Below are 5643 nucleotides of genomic sequence, written 5' to 3' on the forward strand. Positions count from 1 at the left end.
GGGTAGCCAGGCATGATGGCAGGTTTTTTTGTTTTTTTTTTTTTTTTTTTTTTTTTTTTTTTAATTTTATCCTTTAGCTGACATAATATTTGGACGTAGGGAGTCTCGTATTAGAAGTCAATACAAGTATATACTGCTTGCTAACACATGGGGAATTAACATTTTGATTTTCTCACATTGTATAATTTCTAAGTGTGAAGAGTCTCAAAACTCTTATTTGGTCACATGTAATCACTTGATGCACACTCTGGTGACCACATTGAGCTATAGGCATGAGAACTGCTGACCCCAGCCCTGTAGCTGTGCCCAGGTGCCCCTCACCCCTCCTCTGAATCCTCCTTCCACTGCCCCTTCCCAGATTCTGCTGATCTGTAGTTCCATGTGGGCAAAATGTTTATATTCCCTACATGAGTGAGGACATGCAGTAATTGACTGTAAGGAAAATTCTGTAAACCATTAGGAAAAGAAAGTTAATTTTTTTTCTGAAATGTGGTGAATAGCAAAATGATGATTTTATTTTTTATTTTGGGATTATAGGCATTCACAACTATGCCCGGCTTCTGTCCAGAATTTAGATCACATACTGATGTATTAGTATATCATATGCATCGGATATCTATATCTTACTCACTTAAATATTATAAAATATGTAAGTATTCTAAAGGTAAGTATAAAGCTCTGTCTGTGTTCATATCTCCTTTATATTTTAAAGCATTCTGGTGATCTGGAGCCCTTCATAATACAAGCTAAAATAAATCACCAGGCATGTCCTCTCCCAGCCATCATGAGTCTTGCCACTCAGCACAGAAGAGTCTAGAGGCTCAGGGACAAGATTAGAACTTCCTAAACCCCCTGCAGTGTGTTCAAGGGGCCTCCTCAACTAAGGCTCTTAACACAGTGATGGTACTTGGAAACATACTGTTCGCAGCAAAAAAAAAAAAAAAAAAATCATGTTTTTTTTTTTTTTTTTTTTTAAACAAGGGAAATCAAACTATCCTAAGAAATACTGGACAGTCCACAGAGGGTGACATAAATCACAGGGAAAGTAACATGGGCTGGGCATGGTGGTGCACATCTGTAATTCCCACAGCTTGGGAGTCTGAGGCAAGAGAATTGTATTTTTGAGACTAGCCTCAGCAACTTAGTGAGGACCTAAGACTTATAGCAATACCCTGTCTCTAAATAAAATATTAAAATACTAGAGATGTAGCTCTGTTGTTAAGCACCCTTGGGCTCAAACTTTAGTATAGTAATAATAATAATAATAATAATAATAATAATAATAATAATAATAATAATAAACAGCATCAGCAAAGGAGCATAATTTGTTTTGTCTTTTCCATGTACTTAAATCCCCCCTGCTCCCATCACCTACTGTGTTAACTAAAGATAAACAGTTGAATTCTGGGAGGGGGACTGGTCCTGCTTCATGTGAGTTTGGGACTGAGGGGAAATTGGGCAGCAAGCTGTACTTTGCATCACAGTTCTAGCTGGGAAACTATGAAGAGCACTAGGGAGAAACAGCTTGCATATCAGGGAGGGCACAACCACTACCAGCCAGGTGCTATGCTGTGTGAAAAACCACTGTGAAATGTGCAAGCTACAGGAATATGAAGGAGGAAAGCCTGTAGAATATTTGGGTAAATGAGTAATGGCTATTCCTGAGAAATATGGTTGATGATCATCCATTGTTCCCATAAATTGGAAAGATTTCAGTAAAGCTCAGGGTTCCCAGCTGCAACTACACAATAAGAAGAGCTTGAAATCTGTCTTCAGGTTCAGTAAAAAGAAAGTTACTTTTCTAAGAGCAACAAGAAACTCCAAAGGAGCTTCATCACAGATACGAAGATGTCCTTCCTGGGAAACCCAAACATACGTACAGGAGGATCTGTTTACCTGATGAAGTCAATAATGACATGAGTCAAGTTCAATTTGCTTAAAGAGGAAGAAAAGGAGATTGGTTCACATTTGTTCTGTAACTGCATTTGCATGAAAATATGAACTTAAAAAATAAATGTGAGCCCAGACACCTGAACAGAATGAGGATCAACTTTTCCAAATATTCTCCCTAATATAATGCCTATCAGACAAAACCATTATGAGGGAAATGAGAAGGAGGATTTTAAAATGAATAATAAAAGGAGACCAGATGAATGGACCATATATTCTTCCTGCTCAACTATTAAAAATTCTACTCCCAGATATTTGGGGGGCAAGGAAAAAGAAACCACTATCAGGTTCACTTCTCTTTTCATATGAAGGTGACACAGGACCACTGCCCTCTCACTCAGAATTGGCTAATGGCATAACACACAATGTGGAGAGGCACCATTCCTTTTTAATTTGTGAGATGAAATGTAGGACAAGGAAGATTTCATGAGAAATTACAACACATGTTTCTGGTAATATAAGGTCACCCCTGTTACTTTTTGGTTTATACAAAATCACTTTTTAATTTCTCAATATTTAGAAAGTCACATATCAAAGAGCATTCCATTTTTTTTTCAGGAAGATGAGAGAAGCAATGGTGAGCATACTTAATAAAGAGGAGACAGGGAAAATTATTACTTCTCTTACTATTTGTATAGGACTAAATAACATAGATAACAGGAGCCAGCACAGAAGGCATAGGCAATTGTTCAGAGAAAATTAAGTAGGAACCTGAAATAGTGGAAATTTCTTAAGGAAAAAAGGAGCTATTTTCTAAGTCTCAAAACTAAAGAATGACACATCCTAGGAAGATTTCCTTCATTGCATCTCACAGAGCAGAGTTGTCTGGCTGAGTGCTGTGGTTAATGCTGGATGGCTCTTCTAAAGCTACCAAAACCCTCATTAGGAGACCCATTTTGCCCCTTCCTCCCTCATTCTAGAAGCCCATGTACTCACAGCCTACATTCAGGGAAACAGAGAAGAGCTTGGCTGGATGGATTCCAGCCACTTGGTGGACCTGAGAATAACCTGAACAGTTTTAAGGAAAAGGTGTGGTGACCTCATCTCTCTGCAGCCTGTCATTTGAGTTTCTATAGTTACATAACAGGGTCCCCCTGAGGAGCACAGGATGAATGAGTCCCCAGCAAAACATTTCACTTGCCCCTTGATTAGATTCTGTCCTGCATAACAGCCATCTGGGGAGATGGGTGCTCAAAATTTCCTCCAAGTTCCTTTGACAAAAAAAAAAAAAAAATGTCTGAGATCCAAATTGTTTCCCCCATAGGTAATCTGAACCTTTTCTCAGGTGGCTTTTAAAAGCCTATCTTTGTTCAGTATGCTAGGCAATTGCACAATAGTATGTCTCCCTCCGTGTGGTTCTTCTGTAATTTTGTCCATTTGGTGTGTCTTTAAGTTTCTTGTATTTGATTTTCCAGTTCATTCTTCATGTTTGGGAAATTTTCTAACATTATTTCATTGGAGAGATTGTGCATTCCTTTGATTTGTATCTCTGTGCCTTCCTCTATTCCAACAATTCTTAGATTTGGTCTTTTCATGATGCCCCATGATTTTGAAGATTCTGTTCATGGTTTCTTACAATCTTTCCCATGTGGTCAACTTTATTTTCAAGATTATATATGTTGTCAGGGCTAGGGTTGTGGCTTAGTGGTAGAGCACTTGCCTAGCACAGGTGAGGCCCTGGGATCCACCCGCAGCACCACACAAAAATAAATAAGTAAAATAAAGGTACTGCATTCAACTACAACTAAAAAGTAAATATAAAAAAAAAAAGATTATATATGTTGTGTTCATTGCCTGAGGTTCAGTCTTACAGGTGATGTGGTCTGTTGGTGATTGTATCTATTGATTTTTTATTTGGTTTATTGTTTCCTTCATTTCAAAAAAAAAATTTGCATCTCTATCTCTTGAAATAAACTTTTACTACCTGTATTTCTTTTCTTATCTTTTTGTTGGTGTTATCCATTGTTGCCTGTATTTGTTCTCTTCTATTATGTTTTGCTTCACAGATCATTTTAATTATGTTTATTTGGAACTTCTTCTCTGACATTTTATCTATTGTACTGTGAGTGAATTCTGTTATTATAGCATCTTGGTTTGTCTAGGGCACTTTTTCCCTTGCTATTCTCATGTTGACTTTGTGTCTCTCTGCTGGGAGCCATTAGCCAAGTAGGTATGACAATTTCCTTGCCAGCGTACCCCATGTTGCAGTGACATTGAATGTAGGTGACCTTGCTCAAGGACCAGGGCGGATTAGGGTGTTCCTGGTTTAGGATAATTGGGTTTAGGGCGTTCCAGTTTAGGGCGTTCCAGGTTTAAGATTATTCCTGCTGGGAATAGGGCGTATCCTGCTGCCTGAGTTCCCCTTGAGTTCTCACGGGATTCAGACAGTATTTTTTGGGAGACAGAAGCCCAGTGGACGTGGATTTGGGCAGAGAACGTGGATTTCACCAGAACGTGATTGTAGACGGCTGGTGTGAGTTCTGGAATAAAGAGTTGCTGTTTGAATCTACAAGCTGTGTGGTGGCTTGTGATTGTGTGCCCAGCCAGACTGCTGCATTTGGCGGCCCATACGGGGAACTTCTGAAGCTTGGAGGTAAGTGAAATTGCTCGTCCCTGAGGAAGAGCAAAAGAATGGGTGACCATTTCAAAAAAAAAAAAAACAGTGTGTTCTTCTTTTGATTTATCTTGTTTTTGTTTCAAGCTGCCTATCCCTAGAAATTTCTCAGGCAAACTGGAAAAAATGGTTGACTAAAGGTTTGAAGTTTGTCAGCCCTGAGGAAGAGAAAATTGATACAACGATTTTTTATTCCGTTTTTGTTTCATTCAGTTTCGGTTTTGTTTTGTGTTATCTTATTGGGTTGTGTTATCTTTATAGTAGATTAGAAATTAGTAAAAAACAAACAGAAAAGATGTTAAGTAAATTGTTAGAGGTTCAGACCATGGAGAAAGACATTTTAGATCAAGCAAAAGAGAAGTTCTCTCGAGCTAGTCAGACAGAGGAAGAAAATTTAAAGGAAAAGGGGTTGTTAGGAAAAAGGCCACAACAGGAGGCTGTTACTAACTCCGTTTTATCACAAGAGGGCGTAATTCAACCAACAGCCCCACTGATGGAGACAGCTGAGTGGCCCTCAAACCCCGTAGTTGATAAATGGGATCCTGAGACAGGACCTCAAAGATTAGCATGCCCTGTACTTGAACAGGTAGGAGGACAGCGAATTCACCATGTTTTTGATTTTAAAACAGTGAAGCAGTTAAAGGAGGCTGTAACAACCTATGGTCCCCAAGCTCCCTTCACGGTAAGCATGGTCGAGTCCATTACTAACTTGGACATGACGCCAGCAGATTGGGCTAGCATGTGTAAATCTGTACTAAATGGAGGACAATATTTGTTATGGAAGGTTTCCAATGAGGAATTTTGCGCAGAGACAGCTAGGCGAAATGCAGCAGCCGGTTACCCTCAAAGAAATCTAGATATGTTGTTAGGAAAAGGACCTTATGAGGGTCAACGGCAACAAATTGAATATGATCCTGCAATATATGCACAAATTGCTGCAGATGCAGTTAGGGCATGGAAGACTTTACAAGGACATGGAGATTTACAAGGTCAGCTATCTAAGGTAATACAGAGAGCTAATGAACCTTACGCTGACTTTGTAGATAGGCTAATTCAAACGGCTGCCAAAATTTTTGGGG

This window comes from Marmota monax, unplaced genomic scaffold (assembly GCF_021218885.2).
Source record: "Marmota monax isolate L192 unplaced genomic scaffold, Marmota_monax_Labrador192_F-V1.1 WCK01_AAM20220418_F8-fsc01451, whole genome shotgun sequence".
In the NCBI taxonomy this organism is placed as follows: Eukaryota; Metazoa; Chordata; class Mammalia; order Rodentia; family Sciuridae; genus Marmota; species Marmota monax.